Genomic DNA, 21445 nt, shown 5'->3' with positions numbered 1-21445 from the left:
TGGGCTTATTGAGCTTCTTGAAACTATAGGATTCTAATTTCACCAAATTTGGAAAAATTTTGGTCACTTTCTTGAAATGTATACATATTTTTTATTCATTCCTCCTCCTTGCACTCAACATGTATTATGAGGCCATCTCAGTTAGTCCCACAGCTCATGAATTCTCTGGGGGTTTTTTTCAGTCTTTTTTCTCTCGATGCTTCATTTTAGTTTCAACTGCTATATTTCTAAAGGCACTAATTTTTCCTTTCTCAGTGTCTAATCTGTAGCTAATCTCACTCTGTGTAGCTTTCATCCCAGATACAACATTTCCATCTCTGGAAGTTTTATTTGGTTGTTTTGCTTCTCTCTCCCCCCCTTTTTTATTTAAAATATATGCCATGTCTCTACTTAACATGCTCAATATTTCCTCTACATTCTTGATCATATATATGTAGTTAAAATAACTATTTTAATGTCCTTACCTACTGCTTCTATTACCTGTGTCATTTCTGGGTTGGTTTTGGTTGGCTGACTTTCTTCTCATTATGGGTCAAATTTTTGTGTTCCTTTGTATGCCTGGTTATTTTTTATTGGGTCCTAAAACATTGTGAATTTTACTTTATTGAGTGTCAATATTTTTGTATTCCTGTAACTATTTTTGAGCTTGTTCTGGGACACAGTTAATTAGAAACAGTTTGATCCTTGCAAGACTTTGATTTTAAGCTTTGTTAGGCAGGCTCAGAGCAGTCTTTTGTCTAGGGATAATTTTCCTCACTACTGAGACAATACTCTTCTGAGGGCTCTACCTAATGTTTGATGAGTTATGTAAATGATGAAGTTTTTCCACTTTGACTGGCAAAACCCCAAACTATTTCCAGCACCACACGAGCCCTGAAAATTGTTTTCTCTAATGCTTCCTGGGGGTTCTTTCTCCAGCCTTGGGTACTTTCCTCACATGCTAATAAGCAATCAGGTGAAAGCTTGAGAGGTCCCTCTTCAAATCTTCAGAGCTCTCTCTCTCTCAGCAACTCTCGCCTCCCTGGGGTTCTCCCTCCAGACATTAGTTGCCTTGGCCACTTCCAGACTCTTGAGTTCTATCTCCTCAACTCAGGGAGGCCTGGGCTCTCCCTCCAGAACTATAGTAACTCAAGAAAGGAATAGGTGGATCACAGGGTTCACTCCCTTGTCTCAGGGATTCCTCTGCCTTATATCCAATGTCTAGTATAAATATTAGGTGTCTATTAACAAGATTACACCTATACTGATTGACTTGTAACCTAGAGCTACTTGAATTACAAATGTATTAATAGTATTATCAAAGTCTGCCACAATTTGGCACTGTAAGTATCTTAACATTTTTCTGCTTGCTCATTTGGACAAAACTACTAGTTACTAAGATTACTGCAAAATAGGAAAAACATAAATTAGTGCAAAATAGGAAAACATAAATTCTTCATAATATCCAGAACCACAGTTCTCATATCCTGATTGTGGCTCAGAATTACCTGTGACATTTCTTCAGCATACTGATGTCTGGCCTCCACTCAAGTCCTTCAGTCAGAATCTCTAGCAATGATGCACACTCAGGAAGATAGGTTTAAAGAGCTGCATGGATGCTTCTGATAAACAACTTGCTGAGAACAATATCAATCATAACTATATACTCATAAATATTACTTTTCACTTAGTCACCATTAATTGAGCAACTATTATTTATTAAGTGGTGGGAAATAGATGTAGTTAAGGCACAAATCTTGTCCATTAGGAGTTCACAGTTTAATAGAGGATGCTGACCCAGAAACAGAAAACTTGGTAAAAATATCAATACAATGTCACAAGTGCAGTGATAGAGGGCTGCATAAGGGCTATGCTAGCACAGAGGAGAGGCACCACACCCTAAGTCACATGTGGGGAAGGGCAGACAAGACATCCTGCTAGAAGCAATACTCGGACTTAGCAGGAAAAATGTCTAGTGGAAGGAGGAAGGAGGAAAGATACTACAGGCAGGGACAGCAATGAGCAGAAACATGGAAAATAAAGTCCAGGGAGATAAGAGTTGCTTAGTGATCTTGCATCCTAAAGTCTGGAAAAGAGTAGAGTTTTAACCCTGGAGGAGCATGGCAAGTGTCAGATAAAAGAAGACCTCAAATATTTTGGTAGCACTGTTTCTCAAACATTAGTGCATACAAACCGCAGTGACTATTGTTAAGAAGTTGATTCTGATTCAGAAGGACTGGGGTGGAGCCAGAGATTCTTTATTCTCTAGCAAGCTTCCAGGTGATGATGCCTGTACTGCTGTTCCGTGGACCATATTTTGGGCAGCAAAGCCATGTAAGTGGTCCACCATGTAATAAGACCAACTAATCTGAGATTGTTATACTGAAAAAGTCATGTGTAGGCTCTCTAGTTGATGGTGCCAGGGGAGCCCAGCCTTTCCGACTTCAGTGACACCATCTTCGGTCCTCAAGACCAGCCCATCTGTCTTTTAAATACAAGTGATCCCAGTTGATATAGAGCAGATTGCCCAGGTAAGCCCTCTCCTAATTTGTGATCCATGAAATTGTGGGATATGATGAAATGATGGTTGTTTAAATCACTAAGTTGTTGGGCATATAAATTTTGTTGGGTAGCAATAAAATTGCTGGATAGCCAGAACAGAATTTGATCTAACATGTTCTAGGTGCATATTAGAACCAATTAAGGGGCTTTTAAGAAATATTGATTCCTGAACCCTAGCTCCAGAGATTATGATCCAGCTGGTCTTAAGTGGAGCTCAGGCATTAATAGTTTTAAAAGCCCCCAAGATGTGTCTTATAATATTTTCTAAATAAATTTTAATCTGCAGGCAGATGTTAAGGCCATTTTATTAGGTTATAAAGAACCATCAAGAAGGGAGCTGATGTGATCCTGTCTGTCTTTAAAGCAATCACAGTCAACTTTATGGAGGATATAGATTTGAGGAGTTGAAGACTGGTACTAGGGAAACCAATTAGAAAGTTGTTGCAGAAATCCAGGTAAGAAATGATGGGGGGTTAAGCTAGAACAGTGGTAGCAGGCCTGGGGAGGACAGAATGAATGAGAAAGACTCATATGGGAGATGTATATGGGAGATGAGGCAAAGAAAGGATCTCAGCATATAGTTTAAGAACACAGCCAGGGTGCCTGGGTGGATGATGGTGACATGTCCAGCAATTGGGAATTGGTACATGAGAAGAGACGCAAGTGTAGCAAGCAAGATGAACTCATTTGGGAATATGTTAACTCTAGAATTCTTAGGTGGAGCTGTCTGGGAGGCATCTGGGTATATAAATTTGAATTGCAGAGGAGAGGTATTAGTTGCAGGTATTGATTTGAGTGGCATCATCATTTAGATAGCTGTTGAAACCAAGAAAATGGATGTGTTCCACCTCTGAGGGATGCTTGTAAGGGATACTTAGATTGTGTAGCTCAACCCATTCCACCCTCCTTTTATGGTATCTTCCTATTCTGCAAAGGTGAAGAGGCCTCAAGTCATACTTGTCTGAGCTTTGGAAGGCAGATGTAAAGCAGAGGCCATCTTCTTGCAGCTTTCTGCTGGTAAGTAAGGTCACACATTTGTGAGTGGAGAGACAATTGCAAGGCTAGACTCAGATGGCCAGAGGATGGCTCCCTGGCCCCTGTACCTCCAACTCCATTCTACCCCTTTATACCCACACCTGGCACCTGGTTTTCCTATGGCCCCACAGACTGTTAGGATCTTCTATCTTCTTGCTATAACTCTGTATCCATAATCTTAAATTAAAAACTTTTTACTTAAATTAAAATTTTACAGTTATTAATTCACACATTAAAAATCACCTAAGCTATTTGAGAAATGCATACAAAGGTCCCTAGACCAGATATTCTAATTTAATAGATCCAGAGTCTGGTCAAGGAAACTTTGAGAAAACATCCCAGGTGACTAATTTTTTGCATTTAAAAATATATATATTATTTTAAAGCAGGGGAAAGGGCAGAGGGAGAGGAGGAGAGAGAATCCCAAGCGTACTTCCCACTGAGTACAGAGCCTGATTCAGGGCTTGATCTCAGGTCCCTGAAATCATGACTTGAGCTGAAACCAAGAGTCACACTTTTAACTGAGCCACCCAGGCACCCCAACATTCCAGATGATTCTAACACACAGTGAGATTTGAACTCCTGACTTTAACTAATTATGTATGTTAACCTTGATAATTTTGGTGCAAACCACAAAAACTTACTCCTCTGTTGCATCTTCACTGTGTGGATCATGAAGTACAGTGGTCACCTGGTTTTCATAGATGACACTGAGGAACAGTTGTTTATCTTGACTTATACAAGTGAAATTTAGGAAGGCTTCTTGAATTCAACAGCCATATTATTTTTGTTTGTATACCTATAAGGAACTTTCTTGCACCAAGTAGATGAGTAACAAATAATTATAGAAAGAATATTATTACCCTAAGTATTTTGGAGAATTTTGGCTTCTAAATCTATTTAATCTTCATAAAGCAGTTTCATCAGTATTCATTTATATGGATTTGGGTTTGATCTGGGCTTAAGGTGCGAATACAGCACATGAATGAGATGAACTAGGACTTGAATTTTTTTTCATACCAACAGCATCTAATCAGGCTAAAGTCCTTCAAGTCAGTATTCTGATTAAATGCCCCAATTACCAGTTAATTGCTAGAGAATAGATGCAACTGACTCATTTATCTTACAAGTTCCAAGTTGGAAACTCAGATGAACAAGAATAATTCTAGCGCCACACTTAGTTAAATGCCAGGTTACACCTGGCCACTGTCACTGTAAAATATGCCCTCCGCACCACATCCTAAGCATATAGCACCAAAGAGATTTCACATTAATAGGGTGTTTTGAAAGGGCACCATCACAGCAGAGAGCTAAAATCCAATAGTGTGAACCATATGGATACACATTTTCCAAGATAAATACTTCACACGATTCCTTAATTAAAGTCATTAATGATAATTAACCTCATGGGAAAATGACTCATCTGATAGGCAAAAATATACTTGGTTTCATTTTGGTCTATTAACTTCTTTCTAAGGTTACAGATGAACTGTCTTTCCTTATACACATGTGTACTCAGAAAACAGAAAGCTCTGGATGGATTGGGTTTGGAAAGACTGAAAGTAAAGATCTGATGCTATACCCTAATATCCCCTAAATAAGCCTGCTCCTCTCCCTGAGGAGACACAGGAAGCATGCAGTGCTGTCGACTTAAACACTACATTGGATGACCAGTGATAAATAATGCAAGGTCTACTTACTTTATTGGCGTGCTTGGAGAAATCAATCCAGGGACTCAAATTTATTGTCCGCTGCAATGCATGGATCAATTAATATGCATTGTTTACTCCTGGGTTTTAATCAAATTTAAAATAAATGCATAGTATTATGACACCTTGAGGGAATTAAGATGTGCACAAGTTCCCAGCACAGAAACAGAATCTTTCCATTTTTTTCATTTTCAGTATAGATCTGATGGCGAGGAAGAATATTCTATGAATTTAATTGTCCACATAACTGCCAGACCGACCCCCCTCCTTATTTTTGGACCATGGAGAGTCAAAGTAAATTTGATAGGCAAGGGATGGATGAGCTGTTCTTTTGGCCTGAGGGCAAAAATCACAAGGGATTGGAGCAGGTTTAATTAAAGTAGTATAAGCCTTGGTAAGAGGCTGTCTATGAATGTTCTATCAAAGTAGATTTGGGTGACTTTTCTTCTAACATCCATCTTAGCCACTCTTCATATAGTATCTCTAATTTCCATGTAAGAACCCTGAGTGAGGAAAAGATGGATAACTTGTTCAGCACTGAAACTAGAGTCTGCTAGTAGGGTTTATGTCACCTCCTTCATAAACTTTAAAATCAAATCATATGAACTGTTGTCTGTCTGGTGTGGTGTATTAGATGCTGTGCTGTTACACTCAGATCCTGCTTTCAGAATCTGGACATTCATTCCCTCAGTTCTCTGGAGTGTTGGCTGATGAATTGCCAACAGCTGACAGGAGCTACACTGCACAGTGTTATGCCCCTTTCCTTTCCCGGGTTGGTCGGGGTGTGTGTGTGCATGTGTGTGATGGTTATACAGAAGCTTAGACCCTTGACTCAATTTTGGGTAATTATGAAGGGCCACCCTAGTTCCAAAGCTCCTGTGGGATCAAAACAGATCTCTGTGGCAGCATCATCAAAATTCATCTTCCACTTCTGCCCAATTCAGCTCCCTCACTTCCTTCCAGGTTTTGTTCCTCAGAGGACTCCCCAATAAACCTCCTGCAAACAAATCTCCATCTCAAAGTCTTTTTTTTTCAAGGAGTCTCAACCTAAACTACATCTCTACCATCCTTTGAAAACTAGGTCTAATTCCATTCCTAGAAGCATTCCAGGTCATTTGTATCTGGTATACTTGGATAAAAGATCACAAAACTGGAAAACCTCATTGATTGGGGACAAATTAGTATCTGTCGTCCATCATATATTACTTAACTTGGCTCATTTAAAATAATATGGTAATTTCTCTTTTTTTAGATGTAGAACCACACCTCTATTTGGCCTGTAAAATGTACATATATCTAGCATACATTACATAAAACTGTTAAGTCTTTCAAGGGCTAGATAGAGCAAATTACTTTTAGACATTTAGACTCTTTAGAAGCACTCTTTGCAAAAACCGATATGTTAACTCCAAATAATTTCCTTCTTTAAAGCAGATCATCAGAGGTCCTCGTTTAGGAAACATCTTTATCAGTTTAGTTCTGATTACTGTGTATGTTCAATCAGTGATTTACTTTAAAAATCCATTTCTATTAGTATATATCTCTTTTTCTTCCATTCACTCCAAGTTATTATCACATTACTATTGTTATTAGGGATTTTTAAATTAATGCTGCAACACTATGAGCCAAATCAGCATATATTAATGGCTAAGGCATATTGAATACCCACTCTGTCCCGAGTGCTTTCTGTATATAAACTCACATAATACTTAACAGGAGATAGTTACTATTATTATCATTATTTTCCAAATGATAAAACTACCTAAAGTCACAAACCTAGGAAACAACATACCTACATTTTGAACCCAAGTGATTTGGCTCTAGAATCTTTGTCCTTAGCCACCCCACACACTACTTTCTCAATATCCAGAAATCTAGACCAAGAAAAGGAGAGAAAGGGTTAAAGTATTTTATAAGTTTATAGGAAAAAAAGAATTACTCTTATTTAGAGAACTCAGGAAAGCCTTCATTGAAGGGATGATGTTTGAACAAGGTCCTAAAATATAAATAGCATTTATATTTTATATAATAGTGGTTATAGTGAATTTCTCTCACCTTTAAAAAAGGCCCTACAAGAAAACTGACTTACTAGCAGTTTCTGCAAAGATAAAATGATTAGAAAAAAACAAAACACCTAGCCAACAGTGTTTCTCCACCTATTAATAAAAATAAATCATTGTATGCCTGGCACTGTAAGGATTATAAAGGCTTTTGATGTATGGGCAATGTCTGCAGAAATTTATAATCTAGTTGCATAGGTGAGACACTGAACTTGAAAAATGTAACAAGTAATAACTATAAAGCTCTATATGGTGAATGCCAAATGACAGTGTAATTGGGTGAGTAGGTAAGAGAGAACTGACTGGTATCAGCAACCCTGCCCCCCCAAACCCCATTCTCAGGATGTATTTCTAAAGGCTCATTGAAAGACATGTACATGGGATTTGCCAGGAGGCAGGGGAGGAGTTTACTAAAAAAATATTTGTAGGGGTAGTGGTAGAAATAAGCCAGGGAACCAGGGTACATGAGATTCCTTGAGAGTAGATTGGGATTGAGTTTTTCAAATCCCAGGGTTAAATTTTCAAGACTTAACCTTTTTAGCATCCTATGAAAGTGGACAAAGCTAAGAGGAAAATGGCAGAGTGCTGTCTTTAAGGGAAGGCTATGCCCTGTACGATAGACCCCCCAGCCTTGTCAGAGGCCTCCATGCCCCATGTGGCATGGAAGGCAGAACTGTGTGGGACAAGGAGCATCATCTCAGTAGTACCAAATAAGGATTAAAGGCAGACTATGTTAGATTCTGTAAGACCCATGGGGCCTTTGAACAATGGGATGGTGTGGCAAATCCCAGTAAGAACTGAGACTGATTTTTTTGTCATCCTGGCCAGTGGAATTCCAAGTCATATAATTTAGTGTTTGGGATGAATTCATCGCTCAGATTTTTTTTGTCAGTCCAGCATGGTAGTGAAGCAAAATTCATACCAGCTATGGGCAATATATACACTAAGTTTTATGGGATTACATTAAAATCATCACTGTCTGGGCATGTCAAGAAATTTCATAGGAAAAGAGATTTAATAGAATCCTTGAAGATTGAATAAAATTGAGAAAACAGAAAGGAGGGAATGGGCAACATTCCAATGGCGTAGACAAAAACATAAAGATGAGACACACTGTTCCTCGGAGATGAGATATATTAGGTACTTCTCAAAAAAGCACTGAAGGCACAACGTTAATGACCGTATCTTTGAGGTGGCATCCAAGCTCTAAGCAAAACTATTCATATCTATTTCTAAAGAGTCTCCAACCCTTCTCAATATGTATTAGAATCATTAAGCTGGAGCTACAGTTTTATCATTATCATTACACATCCACCTCTCATCCCCTTGAGCTGTATTCTGAAGATTGTCAGTGATGGGACACTCCATTTCCACATCTTACTTTGCCATATTCCTTTGGAGTCAGGGTGAACACGGGCTTCTCCAGTATTTCTTTACCCTTATAGCAGTCAAAACCAGAAAATGCATCACATGGATCAGAAATGAGTTGCATCCTTTAATAACAACTGTGGACTGCAGAGTCATTGTGTGTGTATTCTTTTTGCTACTCAGAGTTAAACAACTTTTCCTCCTCACCAGTTGGTGAAAAATGCTGAATCTGCTCTTTTCCAAACCATCCATTGTTTCCATTAAAGACTTGTTAACCTGTATCAGCTGGGTGCATAACCTGCAAAACCCAAATTCTCCTAAGTAAAGTGTTTTTTATTTAATGAAGGATAAAGAACTATATTCTACATAAATGCTATTTTTAAATACCACTGTCTAGTATATAGCTATAGGAATCGGTGACTATTCAGAAAAGACCTAGTATTTAATTTTATCTGTGTATGTTCAATCAGGAGAAAATACATGCAGACACATAATTTCTTCTACTTCTTTTTTTCTGTGTCTCCACATTTTGCTAGCATTCATTCTTTATCTCCTTTCTCTCCCTACTTCCCCTCTCTCCACCCCCCCCCCCCCCCCATCTGACTGCATGGCTGGGCTCTGGTCCATCTAGTCCAGGACAAGGAAAGGAGGCTCTCTAACTCTTAACAGCATCTTTTCTGGGCACTTTAACAACAATGAATTTGCTCCCTTGCCCTACATTTTTCTTCTATTTCTTCCTTTTACTCTTTGTTTCTAATGACAATTGACATTATTTTCTGCACAATTCATTTTCTGTATCACAGAGCTACCAGACCCTAACTTTGCTGAGTAGAAAACCCCCTTTCACCCTGATAAATTACACATGGTAAATACTTTGGAAGATGTATTCAAGATGGATAAATGATTTTTAACAATGAACAGGTAAGACATATGTCCTAAGATATTCATCCTTGCTCCTGATGGATGCTAAATTTAAAGCTACAGGCTTCAGAATGAGGGCAGGATGGGGCAGATGAGATGTTCCTTTTTTTAAAAAAGTTCATTGGAAATTATCTAGACATAGAGAATGATTTTCTATAGGCTTATTGAAACATCAAAATTACAGAGGAATGCTGATCTGGCAAGTTTCCTTATTGGAGGGGATATGTCAGATATCCATAAAAGGCATGCACAGAAAATTCCAACTTGAGTCCAAAGGTAACTGAATGTTGAAATTCCTACTCTTTATGTTTTTCTAACAGTTCCGATTTTGGGGGGGGAGGCACACCCACACATAAACAAGAAGGATGTATATCATGGTCCAATTCTACTCCTTAGAAGAGCCAAAGACCCCCTCAAACTAATATTTTGCAGGAGTTTATTCAAGGTGCTATAGTCCTAGACAATAGAGTATCCTTGTAACGGACTAAGACAACAGAATATCAAATTAGTAGTTTTGTCACTGCAGATGCTAGAGAGCCAGCTTGAGCATGAGACTGACTTGGAGCTTCTTATGCTTCCCATTCAAATGAAGCCCAAGGAAAGCCCTGGAGGAAGGTGGTCACCCCAGCACAGGGAGTGTGCACCTTAGTTTGGACAGTTTGCTGCAAGGCAGCAGAGTGGATGAAAGAGAAGGCTGAGTTTGAGGGCTTGACAGTCCCAGAGAGAGCAAGGCACAATAAGCTGGGCCATGCAATTAGTGACCTGTGTCCCAGTGTTAGTGATCTGATGAATTACTCCTCTCAGGAGGGGAGAGAGGAACAGGGATTCCTCCAAACAGCTCCTACCTGGAGAGTAAAGTAGAAATCCTTCTCCTCTGGGGGGACTCAAATTCCCCAAACAGAAGCCCCCCAAAAGCAGTGGGCATAGTTTCTTTCTGTATGAGTTTGCTAAGGCTGCCGTAACAGAGCAGACCGGCTTAAATAACAGAAATTGATTATCTCAGTTTTGGAGACCAGAAGTTCCAAATCAAGACACTGGCTGGGTTGGTTCCTTCTAAGGGCCTTGAGGAGAAAAGCTGTTCTACGCTTTTCTTCTTGGCTTGTAGGTGACAGTTTTCTATTCACATTGTCTTCCCTCTATGTTTGTCTCTGTGTCCAAATTTCCCCTTTTTATAAGGACACCAGTCATACTGGATTAGGGTCCACCCTAATGACCTCATTTTAATTTGATTACCTCTGTAAAGACCCTTTCTCCAAATAAGGTCACATTAAGTATGATTTCTTTCTTGAATCAAGTGTTCTGGAAACAGCCAGTTTAATAAATATGGCAGTTTATCATCGTATACAGCGTTAGCCAGACAGCAGAACGTCTTATTCCCAAGTATGTATGTATGTATGCACTTTTGAAAAGCACAGCTCATGCTGAAGAGCCCAGCCACGCTGCTCCAAATGCTGTCAATTCTGAACAAGACTTTTGGGAAAGGCATACCTGGCTTCATGAATGCTTTTGGGCCCTACACCTCAAACAGAGTCTCTGTCAGGAACATGAATAACCAGCTCGTTTGCACATGTTCCCTGTCAGAACTGTTCAGTGATCCAGAGCTTCCATCTCTAAATATTTACAAAGTACTATTTATCAGAATGAAAGAGAATGTTTCTGTTCCACAATGTCGGGCATATGGTAGCAGCATGACATAGAAGATAAATCGTGCTGGGTGATTCCAACTGGATTTAATGCCAGCAATAATTATTTTTAATCAGATGGAAAGTTCCCTCGGTGATACCAGACCATCTAACATTGGAAAATAATTTTGTCAGTTCTCATTGTCTGCTGTTTCTATAAATAATCTCCAAAGGTCTTTTGAAGCCTAACTTTTTTTTTTCTTTTACCTCTTCTCATTCTTTCTTTCTATGGGAGTGTTCTACTAGTTGTCTACATCTTGGCTATTGTTTACAGAATGCCTTTATTAGATTGTATACAGCATCTGGGGTTTAGCAAAGCCTCTCACAATCACATGGAATTTCAACAAATGTCTTGATTCTCCGTATACTTCTTCTCTCTCAGACCCTTTCCCCCCACCGAAAAAGAGAGAAGCAAAATATAATAACCCAAGAGCAGCCCAAATCAGGAGATATAGAACAAGTGTTTGGTCTTTGCTGGTGGTGTGCTGCTGGGCCCTTCACTGCATGGGCTATGTATGCATGCATACCACCACACCCACTTACACCTCAGGAAAGCACAGAAGCATTTCTTAGCCAGCTATGATCTGGAATTTTTAAAATTACCAGTTATTAAAAAATAACTGGCTCTTTCACTGCATCCACTTGTAGGTGTAAGAATTAAGTGTAGGAAAATAGTTACAAATCCTATTTCCAGGCAATACAAAGAGGAGGTTCATAATTTATATCAATAGGTGAATGAGGGAAAGTCATGTCTCTGGTGCAAACCCACCACTCAGTTCAGGCTAAAGAATCCTCTGCCACAGCGGGGATTTTTCTTCTGAGCTTTGTGCCATCCTAGGAGATGACCCTGGAAATGCATGTGCCTCACCAAGAGAGCACAGTCCAATGTCAGGCCCACCTGTTTGTTCTCCCCAAGTTCCCACGTTTCTTGAATACCAGTGTGCTCTACCTTGTGAGCCGAGGACCTTGCCAAGCCCCCAGTCCTAAAGCAGGCAGCATTTCTGCTAACAAACAAAAGCAATTTCCTACAGGTAAGAGGAAGAACGTGAGAAAAAAATCCCCTTACAGGAAAGCATTGAGGGCCACTGACTACATCTGGCTTAGGAGGTAAGTCTCAGCAATTCCTGCTTCTGGATCCTTTTGTACACTTATTTTCCTGGTTCTGGAAAAAATTGGCTTCTTGTTGTGGCTCCTCCTCCAAACTGTAGGCCAACCATTGGCATCTTAACTCTCCAGGCCACTGAGAAACTAGGTTATTTCTACTGCTTCCCTTCGGGTAGAAGGAACTGAATCCCAGGCTGCCCCAACCACCCCCAGGTCTGCTACTCATCAGAGACGTCCAACAGGGCAGTTTCTGCTGGGAGTCACAAGACATCCACAGCACACTCCCAACAAGAAGACCTTTGAGTTTCAGGCGGGCTCCTAACTATGACTGATCCTGGGATCTTACCTTTAGACAAACAATCTATTTTACAGTCTGCCTTTGCCTCTGGAAGAAAGAGGCCTTCTGATTTTCTTTTCTTTTCTTTTTTCTTTTTTCTTTTTTTTTGCCTTCTGATTTTCCATTTAGAATTCTACTGCAATGCCCAGGGGTATAAAAACCTTGGGGTCATCAAGCAAAGGAAAGTTAGAGACGTTAGTGCAGACACTGAAAAAGTAAACGATTCAGATGACTAACAATTCCTCCCTCAAGTCAGATAATTTCCAATTCACTTCTTTTACAGACATGAAGGAGGAATTGTCACCTGATATATTACTAGAAATAATTTTGGAAAATAGATCATGATGTGATTTTTTTTGGCAAATAGCTCAGAGGAATGAACACAACTGGATGCTATGCTATAGCAAAAACTCTATTTTGTCTGCTTATTTAGCATTTTGCTTAAATATTTAAAGATATTTATTATATGCCACCAGTGAGTATTTGCACTTTCCACACACTCATTCAATACTCACAACAACCCTATAAGGTAAGTTTTATTATTACAGCTAATTTATAGATGAAAAAGGAAGCTTGGAGAAGTTGACTATGCATCCAAGTTCACAGAGCAGCAAGTCACAGAATTAGGATTTAAACTCTGACCCACTCCAGAGTCTGTGTGGATCATGGCTATTGCCATACTAATATTATTCCTCAGCTTACAGCAATAAAAGCAATAATGGCAATGGAATTGATGCTGAACCCTAACTTATTTAGCAAAAATATATCTATCCACTGATACATGAATGAATTGAAATTATTAAAATCCCTATCAATATTGAGAGAAATTTCCAATAAAATTGTACTTTTAAATTTGATTACTAAACTTGGTAACACATTCTTATTGTTTTTTACCAGCTTCATATTGCTAAAATTTATACCCAATTCAGAAGAAATTTTGTCATTTATAGACTTGGTCACAGGGAATTAAAAAAATTAAATTTCTATGTATATACATTTTTTTGGTTGCAAAGTATAATGGAGTAATAAATATAAGATTTTTAAACAAAAATACTACATTAAGATTAACTGGGGGCACTGAAAGAGAAAAATGATATAAAATGACCAGTTTTTAAAAGTAGGCTTATGCATTTTTCTCATTCTTATATTTATATTTGATATATATTTGAGATATTAGATTTTTTTATACATAACACATCTATTTTTTTAAGTGGATAATGTTGAGTATCAGACTACTATGTTGTAGATTTCTTTGGATTTTTAAAAACCACTTTATTAAGGTATAATTAACATACAAAAAATTGTATATATTTAATGTACACAATTTGATGAGTCTTGAGAGAAATACACACCCATGAAACCATCATCACAATCTGACATAAACATATTTATCACCTCCGAATGTTTTCCTTTGGATATATTTTTTAAAGATTTTATTGATTTATTTGACAGAGAGAGAGAGAGAGAAAGAGAGAGAGGACAAGCAGGGAGAGTGGCAGGAAGAGGGAGAAGCAGGCTTCCCTCTAAGCAGGGTCTTTCACTGCATCTGCATCTTTGGGGTAAATCCCCAGCAGTGCAATTTCTGGGTCGTAGGGCATTTCTATTTTTAACTCTTTGAGGACCCTCCACACAGTTCTCCAGAGTGGCTGCACCAGTTCACATTCCCACCAACAGTGCAAGAGGGTTCCCCTTTCTCCACATCCTCTCCAACATTTGTTGTTTCCTGTCTTGTTCATTTGCCCCATTCTCACTGGTGTGAGGTGGTATCTCATTGTGGTTTTGATTTGTATTTCCCTGATGGTAAGTGATGCGGAGCATTTTCTCATGTGCATGTTGGCCATGTCTATGTCTTCCTCTGTGAGATTTCTGTTCATGTCTTTTGCCCATTTCATGATTGGATTGTTTCTTTGCTGTTGAGTTTAATAAGTTCTTTATAGATCTTGGACACTAGTCCTTTATCTGATATGTCATTTGCAAGTATCTTCTCCCATTCTGTAGGTTGTCTTTTAGTTTTGTTGACTGTTTCTTTTGCTGTGCAGAAGCTTTTCATCTTAATGAAGTCCCAATAGTTCATTAGTTTAACCAACTGAGCCACCCAGGCACCCCACCTCTGGATATTTTTAAAAGAGCAAGACAAAGTTTTATTTTTAAATGTGAATATTTACAGTTTCTGGGAATTGCACCTTTTCCAACTATTTAGACTTAGGATAAAATTTTTTGAATGTCATTTAAAAATGTGCAAGGGTCATATAGTTTTTCAAAATTATTTTCGGTATTATGTGAACAAAAATGTTGAAAGACGACTGCTCTAGTCTGTGGGCATCTGCCCTCCACTGCTATGTGTTAGTTCTCTTACACCTAACACATTCTCATTTAATTTATTAATCAATATTTATTAAGCACCAATATGCTAGGTTGGGAATCAACATATCAATGAACAAGACAGAAGCATTACTGATTTTATGAAATTGTGTGATGTTAACTCCTTCTGTATTTTTTCTTACCACTTCTCTGAAGCTCCCGGATCTCTTACTTTCCATATATTAATTTTAGTTAGGTCCTGGTTCCCATGAGTATAAAAATCATGAACTCCTGAGTGGCTCAGTTGGTTAAGCATCTGCCTTCAGCTCAAGTCATGATTCCAGGGTCTTGGATCGAGCCCCGTGTTGGGCTCCTCGTTCAGCAGGGAGTCTGCTTCTCCTTCTCCTTCTGTCTGCTGATCCCCCTGCTTATGCTCGCTCTCACTCTCTCTCTCTGTCAAACAAATAAATAAAATCTTTTAAAAAATCATTAAAAATTATTTAAATTGTGAAATATTTCAAACATACAAAGAAGTATAAGAAAAACGGGCACTTGTGTTCTTATCACTCAAGTTTAAAAAATCTTGTTTTTATATTAAAAGGTGAAACAAAATAAGAAAATATTACATACACAGTTGAAGCCACCTAAGTACTTCTCCCTTCCATATGCTTTCCTCCTTCCTCAGAGATAATTCATATCCCAAAAGGGACTTATAATTCTTAAGAAACTTATATTTTTACTACATATGAGCAATATAGAAGTGTATTATGTGTTTTCAAACTGGATAAAAATAGTATAGTTTTGTACATATTCTGCAACTTATTTTTGTACTCAACATTTTTTTGAGATTTATATAGTTTGTACATGTGATTCTAGTCAAGTGTATTCATTTTTCTTTGCTGTATGATATTTCATTTATGAATGGAATTGTTCCTCACTTCCATATCACAAAAACACGGCAATGAACATTCTTCTTTTTTTTTTAATTTGAGAGGGAGAAGTAGACTCCCCGTTGAGCAGGGAGCCCAACACAGGGCTTGATCCCTGGACTCTGAGGTCATAATCTGGGCTGAAGTCAGACATTTAGCCAACTGAACCATTCTGGCGCTCTGGCAATGAATATTCTTGCACACCTCCAGCATATGTTTCTGAGACTTTCTCTGTATTTACATCTAGAGATAGTATTGCTGGTTTGTGGAGTTTGTATATTTTCAACTTTATTATGTACTGTTAACTTACTTTTCAAAATTGTTAGAGAAACTTATACTTCAGCAGGATATGAGCATTATTCCTTCTATTCTTTGGGTGAACACCCTTGAATTCTTAAAATGTATACCTATGTAAGTGTTTGGAAGATTGGTTCTGGATTTTCCTATCTTCCCAAACCTGTACCTTATCAAGAACCACTGCCCCAAGCAGCAGTCAAAAGCAGATTTTTCAGACTTCTTTCAGGATCAGGGTGGCTTTGCTAATTCAAGAGTGAGCTTTAGATATCATGCACAGAGCGCTTTGAGTCTTTGTTATTCCACAAAAGCCAAACTCCTATATGCTACTGCCTGAATCCAAGAGTCCACACAGGCCAGTGGTTTCAGCCCCTTTCACTGCTTAGTGATTCTTTTCCAAATCTGGCCTTAAGTTATGGTTATCTTATTTTTGATCCTGGCTATGTCATTTTGAAACTTGTTTTCTCTCTCTTTTTTTTTTCCTTACATTATATTGAACTATATAAAATTGTCAGTTTATTGGCAAAATGGTGAAATATTGGCAATTTCATATGGTTCATCTTAATAAACCCATTTTTGCTACATGCTTGCCACATGGGTACATCAAAGCCTGAATCTATCATGACATCTTGACCGGAGGTCTCTGTGTAAACTCTTTAATCCTTTTTTCTCTCACCAATCAGGCAGCCAGTCAAACAGCCATGTATCAGAATCTACACACAGTTTTATGAAGAGACTTTTTTCCCTGTACAGTGCCTTGTAGATTTTGGAAGGCTAGAGAGAGGTAAAGAGGTGGTGGTAGGAGGTTGATAAAACAATGAAGAGTTGAGAAAGAATTTTAAGTCTACCTCTTTCAAACGGTGTTAGTCCTTTTTCTGCCATCATCCAAATGTTTAAACCAAATGAAGATTCTTTGAAGCAGAAAGGGAAGAACTAGAAATTATGCATAGTAAGAAAGGAAATAATGTACTCACTTTATGTTTATCATTAAAATCTTGACTTATACCTATCACCAGCAAATATATGAGTAATCTAGTTCATGCAATGAATAAAAATCCCTGAGTAATGGAAACATCTAGTTTTCATGTGTGCATTTTTGGGACCTGATTTTTATAAAGGACAAGGCAGAGAAAGCCAAAACACAAAGTTTTTCAAAAAAGCAAGAGCCCAAGTATACATATAATGAACAATTCCATAGCTTCCTTTCAGACACATCAAGTTTAAGACACAGAAATCTTTGAGCCTTGAAAGGTTCAAGATCCCTGAATCCCCGCCCTACTCTTGCATGGCTCCCCTCCCCAAATCCACTCTGCCCCTTTTCTATGTAATATAATCCCGGATCTTTAGTCGGGCATATTGCCACCCAATTGAAAGAACACGTTCACTAGGCCATAAAAGTTGTGAAGAGAGACCATGTGACAACTTTTGGCCAGAGGCCCATGTGACTTCTGAGACAGGTTTGTTCTTTATCCATATATCCATGGAGCTGCCTGCAGCAAGGGTATGATGGCTAGAATTCAAGAAGCCATCTCAGAGCTGGCCCTCAGAGGAAGGGCAAGCAGAGAGCTGGGAGGTGTCTGGATCTCTGATGAGTTAGTAGAGTCCCCAGAGTAGCTCTGGTCTCTTTGCTTTCAGACTTCTTTCATTTGAGATAGACATAAGCTCCTGTCCTATTCAAACCACTGTTACTTTTGCCTTTTCGGTTCTATGGAATCGATTCATAGTCCCTGTAAATTATTCCACCCCTAATATAAATTATGTATCATGGCATGCTCATTTTCATGATAAGGTGTAGCACCTAGTATTTTCATGACAAAGTGGAAGGGCAGAGAGATTTGTCATTTGATTCATTCCAGTCTAGTTCCATGCTTGAAAAAACCTCAAGTTTTCTTGATCTTGTAGTAATTCCCAATGACTTTGGCTAGCATATTTGAAAACTGTGGTTTGTATGTCATCTATATGGACCTCTGCAACAAAATAAATCTTTTATTATCAAGTGTCAAATTCCCCATGAAAAAGAAGAAATACTTTTAAAACTAGATCCCATTAATTGCTGTGGAACTGCCTTATGTGTTACTCACTGCAAGTGTGTTCTCCAGTTATTGGTACATGGACCAATAACCTTCCTTCCTCATAACTTTTACTGTGTCCAGGCTATAGCCTCATCATCCCAAAAATAGGGTGGATACTTGTCAGGAAGGTTTTGATTTAAAATGAGAGAAATTTCATTCAAGCAAACTTAACAAAAGCATCATTTCTTTGTTTATGCCACCAAATAGACCATGTGACATAGATCTGCTGGCTTCTAGCATGGCTGGGTCAAGTGGTGTCATCAGAAATCTGTTTCTTCACATTTTAAGGTTTGCTCTCCTCTGTGGTGGCAGGCTGTCTCTGTGTGGTGGACAAAATAGTTCTCAGCAGTTAAAGGTTCCCACAGTCTTTCATGTTTGCATTACTATCCCAGAATGGGCTGCCTCTGATTTTTCTGGCTTATGACATGTGCTCACCTGTCAATGAATCCATAGCTGGGGGACAAAGTGTTGTGATTAGTATTGTCCCCATGCCACCCTTGTAGCCAGAGGTACTGCATGAGCAGAGCATAAGAAAAGAACAAAATAAAGAAGAGGGATTTTATCACCAGAAAAGAGCGTAGCAGATACTACTACAGGGCAATCCAACAACTCTAAGAATAAGGAGGACAAATAATGTGTTACTTTCAACATCTGTGGATGCTCTCTAGGTCTCAGCCTTTTCATCTTACTGTATTTTATAGCCGACTCTATTTTACCACCAATTTGTAGTATAGCTAATACTTATTTTTTTTATACAGGTTTCCTGCCCTCTAATGTCTCTTCCAGACTTCTGGCTTTTCAACCTACAGGTGCATGATTGAGAAGACTGATGGGACCCCTGGGTGGCTCAGCAGTTAAGCACTTGCCTTCAGCTCAGGGCACGATCCTAGAGTCCTGGGATCAAGTCCCACATCAGGCTCCTTGTATGGAGCCTGCTTCTCCCTCTGCCTATGTCTCTGCCTCTCTCTCTCTGAGTTTCTCATGAATAAATAAATAACATCTTTAAAAAGAGAGAGAGAGAAGACTGAGGCTGTGTAGAAATGGGGACTTTATGATTTTTTGTTTAAATCCAATACAGAAGAGTTGGTTTTAAATGCTTTGAGAGTAATGAAGTAGAGAGTGAAACAGCCCTGATTTAGGACGTTCTTTGAGGGATTATGACCTGGGTGCTATCGCTCTGTGAAAGGAATAGTACTGACAACTAGCATAAAAACTCTGCCATCCAGTAGAGTTTGTCTATCACAGGTTTTCATATCTCTGGAGTTTCAGCTCCAGTTCACACAGGGACTTCAATATGAGCCAGGCAGACAGAGGAGGTGAGGACATGACAGAAGCAAGGGTGGACCAAGAAGAACCATTTGTCAGTCATCCAAATAGAAATGGTGCCCTCAGCCTTGACCAAATGGCATCAATAGCCATGTGTTCCTGATGTGGTAATCAGCATAAAACAACCAACAGTATGCAAGTCAAGAGGTGACCGTATCCAAGTCTCAAGTGTAGGACAGGGCTCCATAGAGCAAGAGTGGTTACTGAGAGATTGGTGTTCTTCCCTCAAGAATAGGTACTGGCCAAAGCTAAGTGAACTCACCAAACCTCAGACAAGTGGTTTAACACTAAAACAACAAACCCTTCACACCAGTGGGAACCTCAGGTATAGTCAAGAAAATGCTATAATGGCACAATTATGGAGACTGTGGGGGGAGGGGTGGCTTTGACCTGGGGCATGCAACTGCCAGGTGAATCCCAGATTACAATGATCAGAGGGTGTGTAAGTGCTTATACCTTGCAACTTGAGTCACAATGGCTGAGAAACCTGGAGCTGAGTTTTTAGGTTTCAGTTATCAGCTGCCACAGCCTTACAATGAGGAGGAAAAAGATAAATTTGAGGTGATTTTTTATATCTTGAAGCATCTACTATAATGCTAGGCATTGTATTTAGGACAGACTTACTGAATTAAAGGAGAGATGACACGAGGAGCCTGGGTGGTGCAATCAGTTAAGCGTCTGACTCTTGGTTTTGGCTCAGGTGGTGATCTAGGGATCCTGGGATTGAGTCCTGTGCTGCTTAAGACTCTCTCTCCCTTTCCCTCTGCTCCTCCCCACAATACTTTTGCTCTAAAATAAATACATCTTTTAAAAAAAATAAAGGAGGAATGACACAAACACACACTCATCTACCAATGAGACCATACACTAAATAAGTACCATACCACAAGTATGGCCACAAATGGGAAGAATGTTGTCTGGGCCATCTGGTTATATGAACTTGGTCTGCTTGCTGCAGCGTTCTAACCAAACCGACCAACCAGCTTCTGCCTACACCTCCAAGAACCACAAAATATCTTGTTAATATCAATCTGCCTTTCTAGTTCCCCAGAGTGATATGAGGTCTACACTTCATTGAACTTTGGAGTTTCTGGAGAAGTAACAGTGAGAGCTTTTAGAATTAGAAACATGGCGGGTTTTACCCCCAGAATAATGACATTTCCAGTATGATCTAGGAAAGGATTCTGTTCTTTTTAAATTTATATACTGGGGTGGTCTGCTGTACTACTTCATGGCATTCTCACCCACTGTATCTTTCTGGCTCTAATCTATGGAAGACCCTCTTGCATCTTATTTATTTCTCTCTCAAAAGGCATGTAAACTTAGGTTATAGAGGAAATCTTTTGTGACTTCTGTGACCACTAGTCATATGAGATTGCAAAATAGTTTTTGGAACCTCTTGGGAATCAAAAAAGGGTAGGTGCTGCCAGATTATCTTGGCCATCATTGGGCTGACAGATGTCACTTCCAGGTTGTTCTCATGCCCAAGTGATTATTGGGAACCAGGCCAGACCTCCAAGCTGGTGGTCCAAGGGCACACAGTCAGAGTGGGCAGTGGGCACCAGCATACTCAAATCTGAGCTCTACTCATGTCAAAACAGGCAGCTAGCTTGAGAAGTAATCAAAGTTAAACAAGGCAAGGTTTCCTGTGGGGATAGAAATAATTTGTACCCCTTGTACCAGAGAACATTTAAGTGAAGGGGAAAAAAATGCATTGAATAAGTGCTATGCGCCCACAAGTGTCCTTGGCTTTATGAAGGGAAAGC

This window comes from Canis lupus, chromosome 8, assembly GCF_011100685.1.
Source record: "Canis lupus familiaris isolate Mischka breed German Shepherd chromosome 8, alternate assembly UU_Cfam_GSD_1.0, whole genome shotgun sequence".
Taxonomy (NCBI): domain Eukaryota; kingdom Metazoa; phylum Chordata; class Mammalia; order Carnivora; family Canidae; genus Canis; species Canis lupus.
Note: the sequence above shows the minus strand (reverse complement) of the source record.